This window comes from Helianthus annuus, chromosome 10 (assembly GCF_002127325.2).
Source record: "Helianthus annuus cultivar XRQ/B chromosome 10, HanXRQr2.0-SUNRISE, whole genome shotgun sequence".
Taxonomy (NCBI): Eukaryota; Viridiplantae; Streptophyta; class Magnoliopsida; order Asterales; family Asteraceae; genus Helianthus; species Helianthus annuus.
The window spans coordinates 864,666-884,473 of record NC_035442.2 but is presented as its reverse complement, the minus strand read 5'-3'; positions in this window follow the sequence as shown (position 1 = coordinate 884,473).

The window sequence follows — 19,808 nt, the reverse complement described above, 5'->3', positions numbered from 1 at the left end:
AGATGATATTGAAATTGAATATGCTGAAGTCCATGGCGTTCATGATGCTGCTGAGCAAGTGAGGAATCCGACATCTGACAACGTTCTATTAGACGATTTGACAAGTAAGTTGTCAATGAAACTTTTGATTGCTACAAATGAACGTAATTATCGTTTTTTATGTTAATATGTTTGTCGTTCATCATTATGAGTTTAATTGAAGCATTAGATTTGATTAGTTGTGAAATGATTGTATTTTATTAATAATACCGCATGTTATATGATGTCTAATGTAACAGGCGTTTTTGTTTGATCATTATGTATAGTTCTATTAATAATACCGCATGTTATATGATGTATAATGTAACATGTGGTTTATATTTTATAAAGAATTCATTACCGACTGGTAGCCGCATGTTGGTTGTTTTGAGAAATATAACGTGCGTGATTAGCTACATTTCGAAGATATTTTTTTTAATGCTTGACTTCTGTTTGTTTTAAAGCTCATGGTTTTTTTTTCTTTCAAAATGTGCAGAGGAAAGATTGTATATTCCTGAGATGAATTCATCATGTATTCCCGTTATAGGGATGGAATTTAGTTCCATTGAGCAAGCGTTTGTTTTTTATCAGACATATGCCAAGAAATCAGGGTTCTCTATTCGAAAAGGAGGTGAACATCATCATTGTGGTATTATCAAGACTAAGTATTTTGTGTGTTCGAAGGAGGGGCATAAACCACGGGTTTTTGATAATCCTTTTTCGAACTTAGCAAAGCCTTATAAAAGTAGGAATTGACTGACTATTCGAACCGGATGTAAAGCACAAATTAAGCTTTGTTCGACGGATGGGGTGTTGTATACGGTTGATAAGTTTGTTGAAGCCCACAATCATTCATTTGTGTGCCCCAAAGATATTCATTTATTACCGGCCTATAGGCATCTTTCTGAAGTTCAAGAAGAGATGATACGTGAGCTTGGTACTTTAAATCTTGGGCCAGTTAAAGCCTTTAATATAATGAGAAAAAGATATGGAGGTTTTGAAAATGTTGGCGCTACTGCTGACGACTGCAAGAATTTTAGAGCTAGGATACATAGATATATAGGAGAGTATGACGCAAATATGGTTATCAATAGGTTAACCGATAAAAACAATTTATGGTTGATTATTCATTTGTGCATTCAGTCGATGAACACAAGCGCTTAACTGGCTTGTTCTGGGTAGATGGTTTGTGCAAACGTAACTATACTGAGTTTGGAGATGTCATATCTTTCGATGCCACGTTCAAAACCAACAAGTTAGTGTTTATTAGAATGTTTTAACTTTTATCTCTTATTTTTTTGTATAATTTTGTTGTTTTTTTTATTCACTTTATTTCATCATTTTGTAGGTATAAAATGGTTTTTTTTACCATTTATTGGTATTTGTAACACCCCGAAAACGGGTTTGGTAATCAAACCACGTTAATACTAAAAGACGGGTAAAGTACCATTAGTGGTAAAATTTACCTGGTGAATATTAAGGTTTCTAAATAAATAGATCTAATGTTAAATAAAAATGGGTGAAGGAATGTTTAAGAGAAAATAAAGTTACGAGAGGCCCGAGTTAACGAGACTTAGAATGAAACGTGTTATAACCCCCGGAACCTACTGAGTTAACTAGGAATAATTAACCTAGTTATTTATGTGTAATCAAGTGAATGAATAAAGATCAAGACTTTTAACCCTCTTTATAAAACTTCTAAACACGAGGGACTAAAAGTGGGCAACTTAGGAAATGTTGTAGTTAAAAACAATAATAAAAATCAAAACACACACACATGTGTGTGTGTGTTCGATCGACCAGGAGCAAGTACAGGGGGTTCCAAAACCCTAGTTCAACAAAATCAACAAATTGAAGCTTGATTCAAGGCCAAAATCGATGCATGAATACGTAGAAACGATCACCTAATCGCAGGGATCATAAGGTATGTCATAAAACCTAGATTGGTTAAAGTTGAAAATTTAGACAAGTAGTGTAACACCTCGAATTTTTGTGTCCAATGATGTGTTAACACGTGTCATTTGTTTACACGTGGCATCTATAATAAATAAAGGACTAATTTTGACAAACCTTGAAAGTATATAAATTCGAGGGTTATAAATGTCAACAAGGGTAAATATACTGTATAGTATCCCTAAATAATGCTTAAACCTTCAAACGAATAAATTATAGATCGTACAAAAATAAAACGCGGAAGAAAGTGAGAGATTACAAACTACAGGGGTTAACTGTGTCAACATGTTTAATAATACCTCTGAGTGACCCTTTAACGTTCCAAAGACTTTGTAACGGTATGATACACTCACTAAAATAATATATATGAATTTCGCGAAGTTTCGATATGAAACGAGAAGGTTACGATCGAATTCGTAGAAGAAGGGTTAAAAGCGTCAAAATATGAAAGTTAAGGCTTTCTGAATAATTAATAAATAAACCGGGGACTTATTAATGCGGGTGAATAACACGAGGCCCCTATCAGTAAATAACCGAGGGCTAAACCGCAAAGTTACCCCTTCAAAACCGAAAGGTCAGATAAATCATTACGAAAGATCTCGTTATTAATGGCCAGATTCTGTAATCATAACAAAAGATTTAAAGTTTCTGAAATTATAACCTCTCGCGACCCGCGTGAAGGTTAGGGGTAAGTTGAGGCGGGCCGCGAGCCACCTCAATTACGCATCTGATTTATTAAACTCAGGCGACCCGCGTTATAGTGTATGGGAACTCCCATGCGGGCCGCGTAAAGTGCCCAGATGCAGAATGTTGATGTTTTCTTGACTTTTGGAGCCTTGAACGATCAATAACCAACAAATGGGGCATGGGCACCCTATGCTCAACCCATAACACTTAGGGGACACCTACCATCACCTCTGGTCTGATTGTAAGTGTTGTAATGATCATGTTTGCTTGGCATTGGCTATAAATAGCATGCCTTAAGCTCATAACAATTCACACAACTCAAACTCACATCTTTGATCATTCTAAGTGCTCTCAAGTCCTCATCTCTGCTCCATAAGCAAGAACACAACCTCTGTAAGTGATCTAACCCTTTGTGGTTCCACATTTCCTTAGTAAATGGCTAAGAACCAAACCGTCGTAACTACGGTTTGACTTTACAATAAATCAGTAATGGTTCAGTCTTATGACGAATCAAAAGTGGTTATGAGTTGGTATTTATGTGGGTAATAAACCTCTAAAATGGTTCCCCCTGATCACCACTCTAACTATGTCAAATGTCGAGTCAAACGTGCGGTTAAAAAGTCAACAGAAAGCTATTTTAGCGATTTATGCATAATCTGTAATATATATGTTATGGAACCTGTTTTGATAATCATAAAACATGATAATAAGTATATAAACTTGTTTGCGCTCGTTTGAATCGATCATTTACTATATTGAACCGGTTCGGAGCCGAAAGTCGCAAAAGTTTGACTTTTGCTTTGACTTCAGTTCTGACCCGTTTTAGTGAGGTATAAATATACCTTGGGACTCTCTTAGGACCAGGTCACATGTTGGTATAAACCTCTGTGGTCGGTTCATGAGTTATCCGAGTCTTTTGCGCAATTCCGTCATTCGCCTAAAAGTTGACCGTAACGGCCTTTTAAAATTAAAACGAGTATTTCGGACACGTGAACGGACCAAAACCTTGCTTATTAAATTATAAGCATGTCCTCAAAAGTTTCACGTCAATCCGAGGTCTAGAATGAGAGTTATGCTAAAAGGCGCACTTTTAAGAAAGTTTTGTAATTAACGGCGCAATTAGCATAACGCCCATCTAACCCAAGTTTTCGTCACCAAAACTTTTACCCACTGTGGTAAAATAATATTTTGGGAATTTTAAAGATTTTTAATAATTTTTACCTTGCTCATAACCTGCGGTTATGGCTACGGTTCGGTTAATACCGAATATGCCCTTTTTGGCCAAAACGGGAGTTCTACAAGGTCTTTTGACCCGATTCCAGTTGCCACTGATTTTAAATAATAAATAAAGTATTTTAAGCTTTATAAGCTGTTCGGGAAACTCAGATTTCCTGTAGAACTCGAAAAGCCCTTTTAAAGTCTCTAAAATGACCAAAAAGCCCCTACGGGGCATAGTATTAACTTAAACTCGTTACGGGCGTCACGGAAGGTATCCTACTGATACCAAAATACTTTTAAGGCATATTGACTTAGGAAATGAGCGTACGACTCTCATAGTTAACCGTTTCGCCTATTTGCGCACGCGGTACAGCTCATGGAACTAGTTTTCGTGCAATAGCCGATATGGGTCAAATTATATTATTTGAACCCCAAAATCCAGAGTATGAACTATAAACCCATATAAAACAAGTCTCTGAACTTGTTGGGTCCAAATCATACTCCATTCTCGGTTTTCGCCTTTTCGTGCGAATTAACCATATCTATGTATCGGAATCAACCGGTTTAAGCTACGGCTAATATAAGGACCGTTAGGATTCTAAGAGGTTAATTAAAACCTTCGTTCCAGATTAGGAGCCCCAGTAAAAGCTATCGGTGATTTGATCTAAATTAAGGAATATACTTGCAAAGGTAAATACTTTAACTTATTTCCCCTATATGGGCTTGGGTTACGGTATATTAATACCGCTTGATTGAGCATTATATAATTCCATCGCTTAGGTGGTTAATTGATTAAATATGATCGGCTTATTTAAACAGTTTTGTTGCTTATAAGCCTTTGGGGGGTTTAATGACCGTTGTCCCGGATATCCTTGGCATCATTTTACGAAATGGCCACGACCATCGACATCCCGGTGTAGGCGTACACCCGGTATAAAGTGTCGACATTAAAATTAAAAGACGTAGCCGTTGGTTTTTATACTACGGTTTTACGCAAACGTGGTGTGTCTATAAATCTTTAACCCGGCACGACCTGGGCTACTGAACGCATAAAAGAACAAGTAAAACGTTCACAAGATCATTATGAATTTTCCCAAGTTATAAAAGAGTTTGTGCCTTGTGCATTCAAATCAATTTTAATAAACATTTTCAAATGTGTCAGTTGAATGTATTTACCAGTGTAAACTGACGTATTTTCCCCAAAAGATTAAGTGCAGGTACCTAAACGTAAATTGGCTGGTATTAGCTCCCTAGCGTCGTGATAAGTCTCGCAAGCTTGATTGCAGTATCTGATGGAACAATACTTTATCTTTATTTACGATCCACTGTGGATATTCAACTTCTGTAATACATTGATATTATCATCAGAGGTTGAAATATATATTTATCTTATGCTTCCGCTGTGCATTATATAATTGTGTGGTTTGACTATATTGTTGCCAACATCGTCACGGTAATCCCCCACCGGGCCCACCGGTGAGACACGTGGAAATCGGGGTGTGACAAGTAGGTTACTTGCAAATAGATGGTTGGGTTATGATCCAAAGTCGAAATTTAATGTCTATGTATGTTTAATTTCGTTAGTTATGATGATATTATGAAAAACTTGATGTAATATTACTTGAAGATGATTAACAAGTAAAGTAGAAAGTGGGTTTTGACTAAATAGTGAAGGTGATGATATGTTTGTGCTAGAAATCATCATAAATGATAGTTGAAATAAGACACTTGAACAAATTGCAAGTTTGAGTGTTTGATCATACATGATAGAGGATGAATTTTGATGTTAATCTTGGTAAAAATGACTAGTTATGAACTAGTTAGTAAATGTGTAAAATTATGCCCATTAGGTGTTTGTTAAAATGCCTAAATGAAAGCTAAAATGTTGAAATTTCGAGTGAAACACACATTTGAATAATATGGCAAATTATGCAAAATATGAAACGGTAAGAATTCTAAATATCATGTTGATTTAGACTTAATTGTGTAAACCATGTGATCGAAAGTAGTTAACTTTTGATAAGTTAAGTTAACTAATGATAAAGTCGAATAGTAGTTTCGACATAGAAAATAAGTAAGGTGGAATAGTCGTGATTGTTAATGACTAATCTAACCGCCTTGTAAATGTTGACAATAGTTTGACGCTTAACGAGCTAGGTGGAGGCTTGGGAAAGAAGCGGTCAAACGAATCAAGTACGAGAAGAAAAGTGTAAACCGGATGAGAGGTAAGTGAATCTTACACCCTTTTGTAGAATAATTACTTAAGTATAAATACGATAAAGATAATATGGGAAATATCGATTTCCGACGCAATTGATACGGGTTGGAACTAATATAAACGAGAAAAACCATGGTTTATGGTAAAAGGGTGAAATAAGTAAGGAAAGGGATCTAATGAAAGATAAATCCGAAATGGGTCGGATGGGAAAATTAGTAATTAAAAACCATGTTTTGCTACATATTTAAACGTTTGGTCCTATAGGCCAAACGGGTCAAATGGTGGTGATAACACCATTTGACAATATCGATTAATGTGGTTGTCAAGTCTTATGTTAACAGGAGTGAATAGCAATTGGATAATTGCGTCATCATAGAATATCGGGTAATTTAAAGCGAAGTATAAATCGGGTCTATTTGTTGACTCGGGGCCAGGTACGCATATGTGGGCTTATAGTTAAAAGTGCAAAAAGGGTCAAATATTTAGTCGAAGTCCTTCATCGCAAAAATGAAGGATTAAATATGACCAAAAAGCCCTTGATAGGTAAACTGGGTAAATGACCCTTAGAGGTTGTTTAGAAACTTATATTATGACTTTGTAACCCTTAGATGTGTATAAAAATTTTAGGTAAAAACATTTGTGGGTCGAATGCCTAGAAATAGTCAATTGCGAAAAAGGACTAGCCGAAGGGTAAAATTGGGATTTTGGGTTCCTTATGTTAAATCCACCACAAAAATAGTTGTGGTGGAAGATAAGTAGTTATTTAGCAAGGAAAGACGAGGTGCGAAAAGAAAATAGCGAGTTTGATGCTTAGATGCTTAAAAGTCCCTTAAATGGGTCAAAATAAATTAAGGAGTTAAACGCGGATTAAGTGATTAGAAAGATACATATAAATCTGTGAAGGTGAATGCGTACGCGAACCCCGTAATGGGAGTGGGAAACGCTTACGCTTGTTAAACCTGAGATGGGTAGGAAATGTTAAAGACGACTCATGAAAACATTCTTGCAATGTAACTTAGACTAAATGGGTCGAATAATAGAAAAGGGGATTTGTAGACTACGTGCCTATAAATGGGATTTTAATACGAACAATGATGGTAAATGGGTCCGTATTTTAATTCCGAACACGTAGGAAAAAGAATCACGTGAATCAGATAAGTAGAACAAAAGTTATAAAACTTTGAAGTTGATTTTTGGTATAAAATAGGAGCTGGGAATATGCAGCTCAAAGAAATAAGCTTTCTGCCGAAAATAGGTCGTCGCGTCACGCGACGACTATGCCTCATCACTGTCGCGCAACGGGACGTCGGTCGCGCCCCGCGAACGCCCGGGTAGGGGCTGTCGCGCCCCGCGAGAGCCAGAGATCTGGCAATTTTTGTTTTCTTTGGTTTGTTTCAGCATCCGGACTCAATTTAACGCTTATATTGCGAATAACTAACTCATTTCATGTTTTATGAAATGTAGGAATATCTTGGCATGACCGGAGGACGATCAAGTTCAACGAAGAACCGAACATGAACGAGATAAAAGCTTCCGCACGTTGTTTCATCACTATTTTTAAACAAAGAATCTATACATATTAAATTGCACAACATTTAATTTGTAAAGGTTTTAATAAACCTGTATTTTTCAATATATGTGTATCCATTATTACATATTTATTTTTCGTAAATTATACGAAAACTGTTAAATAATAGTATGGGTGTTACAGTATTGATAACCGTTGTCGGAATGTGACGCTTGGAGCCAGGTTGCTAGGATCCGAAAGTATTGAATCATACGAATGGCTTTTACAATCATTTTTGGACTCATTTGGTCATCAGCCAAAGGTGGTCGTCACAAATCAGGACCCAACGATGAAACAAGCTATTGAGGGTGTTTTCGACAAGAGTAGGCATAGATTATGTATGGCACATAATGAAGAAACTTGCTAATAAGGTTAGATACAAGTACAACATGCGTGATTACATTTAATACATGCGTAATTAATTATAAAGCATTGTGTTTTTTATATGCATTTTACAACAAGCGTGAGTAATTAGTTATTATGCGTTATTATTTCCTAGCTTCTGTTACTATCAATATTTATGTCATTCTTTTTTAATAGGTGGGACATGAGTTGTGTAACAACGAGGATTTCAAGAGACGTATGTGTGGTATTGTGTGGACTGATTCGATTGCGCCAGAAACGTTTGAGAGAGTTTGGAAACTGATAGTGATTGAATTTGGTCTAACCGAAAATAAATGGATTGACGATATGTTTGGCATGAGATCTTCGTGGATACCGGCTTACTATCATCATGAGCCTATGTCTGGGCTCATGCGGACCACCTCCAAATCAGAGAGCGAAAACCATTTTTTCTTCTAGGTGGCTAATTCTCAACTTACCCTTGTTGAGTTTTTTAACCAATTTGATGGGACAATGGATGGCAAAGGTTCAACCATCGAAAAAATGACCATATTTCTAGAAATATAACCCCAGATAACTGGTCTGAAACTACCTTAGAAGACGATGTTATGAAAATTTACACGAGGTCCATATTTTGTGATCAACAGACATAGTTATATGCAACTCTGTCTGAGTGCCTTCCTATGGAGACTAATATCGAGGGTGAGATGTTAAAGATATCTATGAAAGATTTCAAAGCCCACGGTGAATGATTTCTAGAGTTAACAGTATGTAGGAGTACTTTATAGGCCAACTTGCGTTATTACATAACAACATGCGTAATTATCTATGATTACTTATTTTCAAATTTTTATGTAGGTTTGTTTCAAGAAGGGGGAAGATGTAATTGGATCATGCAGTTGTCATAGGTTTGAACAATATGGATTGTTGTGCCGACATATATACTTTGTGTTCAAGATGCTTAAAGTGAAAGAAATTCCCAATAAATATATTATCAAAAGATGGACCAAAGACGTGGTGCCGAATGATCTAAATGGCACCTTTGATATAAAAGTGGATGCTAATGACGAGCATAAAAAGGCTAAGGAGGTTGCCTGTGAGATAATGCATACTGGAGAGTATCTTGTTAGTAATTTGATCAGAGATTTTGATCAACTAGTTCTAGTCAGGGATCAAATAAGGCAGATGAAAGAAAAAGTTGATGAGCTTCGCATAACAAAGCCCATTGATCCTAAGTTTGACAGATATTCAAAGTTAATCGGTTACGAGCAACCGAACACTGATGCTCCACCTACAATCCGTGTGCCAACCGGTATAAGGAACAAAGGACGTGGTTCACATAAGCGGGTCAAATCAAAGAAAGAACAGATGATTAGTCGAAAAGGTAAAAGAACCTGGACATGTAGTGTATGCAATGTCAATGGTCATGATATCCGAACTTGTGAAGTTTTAAAGGGTAAAGTTAGTGCTGCCGGAAAGAATGGAAAGAAAAGGAGAGTAGTTCAGTTAGAGACTAATCCTGGTTTAGTAGACGAAGAGGATGATGAGATAGAACATGGTGACGGAGAGGAAGAGGATGAGGAGGTACACGAAGGCGATGATAGCGATTCTGATGAATGGGAAGAGTTTAACGATGATGATGAGTGATTACTGAACAACAATTGCATACATTTAAACTTTTTTTATGCCTTTTCTACTACATAACATTCTGATTTGATAATTGCTTTCTCATAATATGCGGTATTAATTTTAACATGCGTGATTTAACTATGTTGAACCTTAGGTTGTATCAACTTGCGTGATAACCTTTAACATGCGTGAATACATGTCCTACTAACTCAACTAACCCTTTTAACCCCCTTTAAAATTGTCTAACCTATTTTAACACCTGTTGACAATTATTTTGTAGCAAGAAGCCATTTTTTTATGAATCATACAACATGCGTTAAAATACGTATAAATTGCGTAATTTTTGAATGGCTTGTTTTTACAACTTGCGTGTCAAACCCCAACCAATGGCGGAATCATCAGAGTGGGACAAAGATAGATTGCTCATCACACATAACGCTAATTATGACAATATTTAAATCAAAACCGTTTTCATTGCAAAACTCAATTGTCAAATACATTACATGAAATTCAAATTACAACGAACAAAAGACAATACAACGAGTTCAACATAACAAATCAAATCTAGTAATTTCTTGAGCGTGTTTCTAGTCATCCCTACTAGATTCATACGATCATCATCATCAACCTGTAACATGTTTAAAATAAAGTGTCAATGCGAAAGCATTGGCGAGTACACAAGGTTTGTATAAATATAGCATAAGTACAAAAGCATTTTCTCCAATCCACATGACAATTTGTAAACAAGGTAACTAGCATGCATCACAATATGTCAAACCCAAGTGCCCACTAGTATTTAGCATCCCTCGCCACAAAAGTGATGAGACCGTTCAAGAATAAATAAAGACTTAACAAGACCCCCACGGGCGGCGTGTTACTCCTATAGCGCTATACATGTTAAGTTGGGGCTTAGCAAAGTTAATAACATAAAGCATGTATAATCTAGCATGAACCTAAGTACACAAGTAGCATGTATAAAGGATTGAGAGTATAAAGCATGGTTTAAGTGTGTGATTGTGAGTTTCGCACATTAACATGTTACTGTGAGCTTGTTGAGCTCACGATAGTCAATACACATACGGAACGATCCATCTTTCTTTTTGACGAATAAGACGGGAGCGCCCCAAGGAGATGTACTAGGATGTATAAAGCCTTTATCAATAAGCTATTGAAGTTAGCTCGAAAGCTCTTGCATCTCAGAGGGTGCTAAGCGATAAGGAGACCTAGCGCCAGGCACTAAATCGATTCGAAAATCGACAGAACGAGCAGGAGGCGGACCAGGAAGATCATTGGGGAAAACATCAGAGAAATCACGTACAACAAGAACGTCACTCATGCTTGGGCCTTTGTCCTTCTTCTCCACAATGTGGGCGAGAAAGGCAAAGGTACCCTTGCGCAAGCACTTGTTCGCTTGAATACACGACATAAGCTTGAGACCTTGAGAAGGTTTCTCACCATAGACGTGTAGAGAATCACCGTTTGGAAGAGGAAGGAGAATGAACTTTTCAAAACAAACAACTTCAGCACGAACTCACCTAAGCCAGTCCATACCTACTATGACGTTGAAACTACCCTTTTGCATAGGTATGAGGTCAATGCGAAACGTATGATCGTTAAGAATCAAGGAACACTTAGAAAGAACAGAATCGACAGCGACGGATTTACCATTTGTGATTTCGACAGCGAATGATTTTGGTAACTTAGAGCGTTTACACTTAAGCAAAGGTTCGAATTCTATAGATACAAAACTTTTATCGGCGCCAGTATCAAATAAACACGAAGCATAAACATGGTTTACGAGGAACGTACTAGTAATGACGTCGTTAGCATTCTGAGCCTGAGCGGTGGTGAGGAGAAATGCTCTGCCTCGAGCTGGTTGTTGAGGCTGCTGCTGCTGCTATTGTTGTTGTTGCGGTGGTTCCTGTTGAGGTTGGTTTCGCTGAGGGCAAGCATTGGCGAGATGATTAAGGTCGCCACAGTTGAAACACTCTCGCACAAGAGCGGCTTGGGGTTGAACTTGGTTTGGAGCAGGGTTTGCAACAATAGCCTGATCTTGGACAAGCTTTGGGTTATAGCGACAACGATCGGCGAAATGCCCAAGCCTGTTACAGGTTGCGCATTTGCCACATGGGGTGCCATTAGGGTGATGGTAAGAGCATTGGTTACACTTGGGCCATGTCCCATTGTAGTTTCTTCTTTGTGGTTCGAGGGTTGTGGGGGTAACGGTAGCTACTACTTGTATAGGCTGAGGGTTTGGCAGAGTGATGACCGCACAATTTTGACTAGAACCCTTCCGCTTTTTGTTCTTGTTCTTTTTGGGTGGTTGGGAGGGTAAAGGTTCAACAGTGGTGGTGGTATCGGTGGTTGCTTGGTGCTCACTCTTCGTCAAAACTTTTTCGTAGGTTCCATGAAAAATACAGTTGTTGTTAAGCTCGGCGGATATTCGAAAGGCATCCTTAATGGTTTTGGGGCAAGCAGAAGCTACATGGTTCATCAAAGAGGGTGGAAGGCAGCGAATGAACTTGGCTATAGCTTTGGGGGCGGTGTCGACCTGACAAGGGCATAGGACACTAAGTTGTTTGAAGCATGCAATCAGACCTTCGTTGTCGCTCCCCTTTTGCGTCAAGTTCCAAAACTCATTTTCCAACTTTTGGAGCTCGTGAGGAGGAAAAAATTGGTCCTTCATGAGCTGCTTCAGCTCATCCCATGGCAAGGCGTGCGCTACATTAATCCCCCGTTTGTTGCACTCGGAGGTCCACCATTCGAGTGCCCTCGAATGGAATACTCTACTCGCGTTTAGGGTTCGCAGGTTATCGGGACACCCGCTCTGAAGGAAGGTGAGTTTGATCGCATCGAACCAGTTCATCATGGTAGTGGCTCCATCCTTACCAATAAACTCCAGAGGCTTACAGGCCATGAACTGTTTGAATTGGAACGTCGATCGAGGTGTTTCCACCTTTGAGTCAACAGAACCATGGGGTGAATCGGGGTTGATCTTGCTGACGATATCTGGTATGACCTTGGCCATCTGCTTCTCCATAAACTTCATACAGTCCTTTTTCGACATCGTGTCGGAGTTGGCGTTGGAGGTTGAACCCTTCTTCATTTGATCTTCTTGGAGAGGCTGAGAGAAGACATCTAAGAAACGAAAGAGAAGGCAAGGATGAGACTTCATCATAAATTCAAAAAACGTTTTGCATGTATAAGCATGTAAGCATGACGTATCACGTATGGTTCACATAATTAGCATGAATTTATCAAGTATTCATAAAGCATATGTCACACCCCAGCCGATGGCGGAAACATTGGGATGAGACGAACAAATCGCTCAAAAGCATCATAACACTATTGTGACAATATAATTTACATCAAATTTCATAATAATACTAAAAGTCATACATCGTTCAACGTAATCAAACATAAAACAATTTCCAAATATTGTTTATTTTCTATATCTACAATTTCAATTGAGAATATTTGCTTGTTCTTGCAAACATGATTAGGTGTATATTTCTCATTACACCCAAAACACAAGCCCTTAGCCCTCTTTTCTTCAATTTCCTTATGAGACAATCTCCTAACACTCATAGGTTTAGGCTTGGGTAATGGTGCAGGCAGCAGTGGAATATTAGGACCTCCTGCAGGCTTATTAATAGGAGAGAATGAAGTTTTGAGGGGCTTACTATACCGGTTATAAGAAGCATTATATCCTCTTGAATTCTAGCCAGCATGTATGCCTCAGGCAAATTTCTTGGCCTATTCAACTTGACTGGATTACCAATTTCAGGCTTAATGGCTCTCAAGAACAGACGTACTGCATACTCATCACAAATATTGACCCTAGTCAAAGCTAAGTCAAATTCCTTACAAAATTCACTCAAAGACCCAGTTTGTCTCGGATCTACTAAGGCCCCCATTGCATACTGATTAAGACCCATCCCAAATCTTGCAAGAATAAATCCTTTATACTCATTCCACAACATCCCCTCAATACTACCCCCTCTAGATTTCACAAATGATTGATGCCAAAGTAAAGCTATATCTTCCAAATGAACTATTACAAACTTTACCTTAAGATTTTTAGGGGTAGCATCAATATCAAAGAAGTGTTCCACCCTGCACATCCATCCCTCAATGTTCTCTCCAATGAATTTTGGAAACTCCATCTTTGTGAGTCTATTATTGTTGTTATGATAAGGACCAACAATCTGCTGAACTTGTGTCTGTTGACCTTGATTGTTGCTCAAAGCTTGAATACTCCGAATGATTTCATTCGTTTAATTTTCCATTTGGGTTTTCATAGATGCTATATTCTCAGCATTCTTGGTGGCCACAGATTCCAAACGAAGTAAGGTAGTATTATGCACTTATAACTTTTGTTCTATTGTTTGATTTCGCGTAGACATTTCCACTGATTGATTTAGAAACTAAACGAACGAAGATTAATTTCAGAATTGAAAGAACGGATAGGAATCGATTGAACAAAGATTGATTTCAAAGTTTTCGAATTGAAATTTTAACAGAAATCGATCGAACAATGATCAATTTCGAGATTGAAATGAAGCGATTGATTAATTGTGTTGTTTTGATTCGAATTGATAGACAGACTCTCCGAGAATCCGTAGCTCTGATACCAATTTGTTAGCTACAAATTGAAGAAGAAGCAAAAGAGGAGAAGAATCAACAATATCATAGCCAAATCTCTCATAACAGTTATTACAAGTAGTTATAGGCAGTTAACCATCACTAACAGTTACTAACTAACTCCTAACAACTGTTACTAACTAAGACCCTCAACTATCTCATTATTACAATTCCAGTCCCTGACTTATTATTGACCTAACACAAAGGTATAATATTCAAACTCAGCGTTGTTATCTATAATTTACAAGATGATGCGAGTTTATTTTAAATTACAGGTGTGGTGTAGTGGTTTGCTGTTTATTTGTTCACAGGTGAGACCCGGGTTCGAGTCCCGTGGTCCACCATTTTGTTTCTTTTTTTTAATCCATATCTTTGTTTCCCACTTTCAGTTAATGCAAAAATCAGTCCCTTAACTTTTAATGACTTTGCTTAATTGACTAACTAACTTGGTTAAACTATATATAACCTTAAATAAATTTTGAAACTTAACAAAACCAACTACATTACTTAACCCGCTTAAGTTACATAATCCTTAAAATTCATTAAAAACTAACGGAACTAACGGAGTTAAAATTCTACCTAGTTTATATTAACAATCTTAAATTGCAAAATATTGATTAATTAAACAAGTAACCATATTAAATTTATGATAAAAATCTATCAACGATGGTTTAATTCGTGAAAAATTTCCAAGTTTTAAGTATTAGGATCCAAATTTCAAAACGGGTCGGATTTGTGGAATCCATTTTAACGAATGTTACAACATAAACACGTATGAATGTGTAAAAGAGTATAAATTTAGTTTGTTCACGAGAATTATTATTGTTTTTTATTGCGAGAGACGTGGGAATCGTGTAACGGTTTTGAAATGAACGAGGTACCAAGTATAAAATCACATATAAATTGAGATAACATAAAAGAGAGGCTCATAAAACATAGGATTGTTTCGGGTTTAGAAACGTCGACTATTCCAAAGTGAATCGAAAGTCCTTTCAAAATAGAGAAACGTGCTTTGGCCTATAGGTAAGACACTCTCGTCGAGAAGCGATTAACGGTATCTTACCCTTCCAGTTAAGGATGGCAATGGGTCGGGTTTGAGACAGGTTTAGGTAATCCCAACCCCAAACCCGATTAGATAAGCTTGTCCCAAACCCGTTCCAAAACCCGTCGGGTTTTTAGCGGGTAAATACCCATCGGGTATCGGGTATACTCGCGGGTTTCGGGTAACCCATTAATTTTAAAAAGTTTACCGTGGGTATACCCGACACAAAACCCATCGGGTAACTACTAATCAGTTACATTTACTATTATCACTAAAGAAATATATCAAATAACTATAATGTATACGGAATAAAATACCTATGTGTATAGAATAAAAGATGTATTATATATTTACATATTTAAAAATATAAAAGAAATTATATCGGGTATACAATCGGGTAAACGGGTTTTACTTTATCGGGTAATTAGGTCGGGTAAAACGGGTATATCACCAAATCCTAAACCCATCCCATACCCGCGAAAAAAATAAAAACTAGTCCCAAACCCAATTAACCGGCCCCAAACCCGTCCCAGATGTGTCGGGTTTCGGGTTTACCCATCGGGTTCGGGTTTACCCATCGGGTTCGGGTTCGATTGCCATCCCTATTTCCAGTTACTACACATCTTTAATCGATTGAAACAATCAAAACTTTGGCGAGATTGAAAATCGAGGAATGGGGCTTATTCGACAAGATGCGGGTTTCACCCCTAACTTCACGATTTCGTACCGTAATGTGGTTGGTACTCGTCGGCTCAAAATTTAATTGTGACACTTTGACGAGTGTCCACTAGAATTTGAATTGGAAATTTACCATTAAGATGCGGATTTTACTCCTAACTTAATGGCATAGTTTCGTGCAAAATAGAATAAGCGGAATGAGAGTCGTTTACCAAATTGTGGGTTTCACGCCTATTTTGGTAAACTTGTCTCGTTTGTATTACGAGTGTCTTCAAGTCTTCAAGTGTATTGTGTAAAATGTCTTAGGAAAGACATAATGTAAGTATTAAGACCAAAAAGAAGAGAAAGAAGCGAAGTAGGAAGAATAACATTTTAAGCATGTAACAAGAATGGTCAAAATAAGGTACCTACTATAGACTAGGTCGAACATGGCAATTCTACCTAATTCCCTATAGTTATGGCTCTGATACCAATCTGTCACACCCCAACCAATGGCGGAATCATTGGAGTGGGACGAAGATAGATTGTTCATCACACATAACGCTAATTTTGACAATATTTAAATCAAAACCGTTTTCATTGCATAACTCAATTGTCAAATACATTACATGAAATTCAAATTACAACGAACAAAAGACAATACAACAAGTTCAACATAACATACCAAATCAAATCTAGTAATTTCTTGAGCGTGTTTCTAGTCATCCCTACTAGATTCATACGATCATCATCATCATCAACCTGTAACATGTTTAAAATAAAGTGTCAATGCGAAAGCATTGGCGAGTACACAAGGTTTGTATAAATATAGCATAAGTATAAAAGCGTTTTCTCAAATCCACATGGCAATTTGTAAACAAGGTAACTAGCATGCATCACAATATGTCAAACCCAAGTGTCCACTAGTATTTAGCATCCCTCGCCACAAAAGTGACGAGACTGTTCAAGAATAAATAAAGACTTAACAAGACCCCGACGGGTGGTGTGCTACTCCTATAGTGCTATACATGTTAAGTTGGGGCTTAGCAAAGTTAATGGCATAAAGCATGTATAATCTAGCATGAACCTAAGTAAACAAGTAGCATGTATAAAGGATTGAGAGTATAAAGCATGGTTTAAGTGTGTGATTGTGAGTTTCGTACATTAACATGTTACAACCCAAAGTGTTTTAAAAGTAAAACGGGTCAAGTGTACTCACGGTTTTGCAAGCTTCCACTTGTTATTCCGTGACGAGTTGTTGGTTGTTTGAGGATGGAACACCAAGTCCTTCTACACGAGGAAACATTGGTGTATGAGTATTTGGATAATAACGGAGGATTAGGAATTTGGAATGAAAAGTATAACAACGTATATATAATAGAAAATAATCATCTAGACTTAGTACTCGTTCTTGACACTATGAAAACCCATAGGGTCTAGAATGATTTCATGGGTGTAACACCCATTAGAGTCGTAACGAGAAAACTAAGTTCTTGGATGATATAACCTAGTTCCATGACGAATAATCACTTGATTACCATCAAAGGTTCGGTTAGTATATTTTATATATGTTATATATAGTATATAGTATGATTATAGTCCAACAAATATTACAAGTATTATCAAAGAAGTCATGCATAGAGCTAGGAGGATAATCTTCCATTTTAAAACCTCTTTTGTATATTCACCAATGCACAAGTTGTCATAAGACAACAAGGATGGTCATGAATGAATTAATATGGAAAATGAAACATACATACTAACTAAGAAGAAAACATCAAGTGAGGTGTGGATTGTAAGTAGGATAGCCCAAGCTTTCCAAGAAATCACACATACACAAGTTCAAGCCTTGTTCAACACTTGTGGGTTAAAACCCTTTTAAAACAGAAAGTTTAGAGGAGTAAAACCTTTGAATTTGTATATTACAACCTTGTTTTTAAGCACAGTTAATCATAGTCTTGATTAGTGGCATAAGGACATAGGAATGTATGGTTAAAACACAAGATTAAAGAATGTTTAACAAAGTTTTCTTCCAAAACAGAAAGTTGGACCTCAAAAATGGGATGTTTCACCTTGGATTTACATGGAAAACCTTTGTGAGAACAACCCTAGAGGTGTTCCATACTTTGTTGAAGAAGAATATGTAAAGAAATGTAGAAGAAAGGTAAGTTTTGACTCACTTTTGCACTTAGAAGTTCCTGCTTTGAAACTGAGTTTAATCTGAGATTTAGCTATTGATTTGGAGTGTTTAGAGTGAGGATTAGTGAGTTTGCAAAGTGGAAAAAGTGCGGAAGTGAGTTGGGTTTTATAGGAAGTGATTAGGGTTGAGTAAGGTGACATTTAATGGAGAAAACACAAATAAACAAACACAAAATCACCCAATAATCGAGCTGGGAAAACTTTCTGGCGGATTGATGGCCTCGCGGCCCGCGACCACATGGGGGTCTCCCCGTCGCGCAGCACGACGGGTGGTGATTCCGGAAACAGCTTTTAATTTTGGCGATTTTGGTCCCTTTAGTTTGTATAAGGTATGTTTTATTGTATTTTAGGGTGTTTAATGAAATATAAGCATAGTATAAGGGATGTTTAAGTATCTTTAACATAAAAACAAGTATGGACATGTGTGACTAAGTATATGCATCGAGTATAAGTGTCGTATAAGTCCGAATCATGCGTAGAAGCGTATAGTTCATGTATATCACGTACTTGCAAGTTTATCATAAATTTCAAGGATCACGAATAAAGTATCAATTGTTTTATGAATTCAAACGTATAGAGATGTACAAATATGTAAAGCATGATTTGTAAGAAATACAAATTTTATTTATGATCCAAGTCTCAGATTTACAACGATACAACAAAAAGACGATTACAAGAATTACAAGATTCCAAAAATAGAAATACAAGACGATCTTTCTATTAAGGAAAGTACAAAAAAGCAAGGCGTTACATTACGGGTGAAACATCCTTAACATGCGTATCAAATATCAAAAAGACTTTATCAAACAGAAAAAATTCACATTATATGCTATTTGTAAATATATCCACATATCATATTCGATTATCATTAATTACCACCACAAACATACCAGCAAGTTTTCACAACAGCAAGTTTATAACATACCGGTTATAAGAAGCATTATATCCTCTTGAATTCTAGCCAGCATGTATGCCTCAGGCAAATTTCTTGGCCTAATCAACTTGACTGGATTACCAATTTCAGGCTTAATGGCTCTCAAGAACAGACGTACTGCATACTCATCACAAATATTGACCCTAGTCAAAGCTAAGTCAAATTCCTTACAAAATTCACTCAAAGACCCAGTTTGTCTCGGATCTACTAAGGCCCCCATTGCATACTGATTAAGACCCATCCCAAATCTTGCAAGAATAAATCCTTTATACTCATTCCACAACATCCCCTCAATACTACCCCCTCTAGATTTCACAAATGATTGATGCCAAAGTAAAGCTATATTTTCCAAATGAACTATTACAAACTTTACCTTAAGATTTTCAGGGGTAGCATCAATATCAAAGAAGTGTTCCACCCTGCACATCCATCCCTCAATGTTCTCTCCAATGAATTTTGGAAACTCCATCTTTGTGTGTCTATTATTGTTGTTATGATAAGGACCAACAATCTGCTGAACTTGTGTCTGTTGACCTTGATTGTTGCTCAAAGCTTGAATACTCCGATGATTTCATTCGTTTAATTTTCCATTTGGGTTTTCATAGATGCTATATTCTCAGCATTCTTGGTGGCCACAGATTCCAAACGAAGTAAGGTAGTATTATGCACTTGTAACTTTTGTTCTATTGTTTGATTTCGC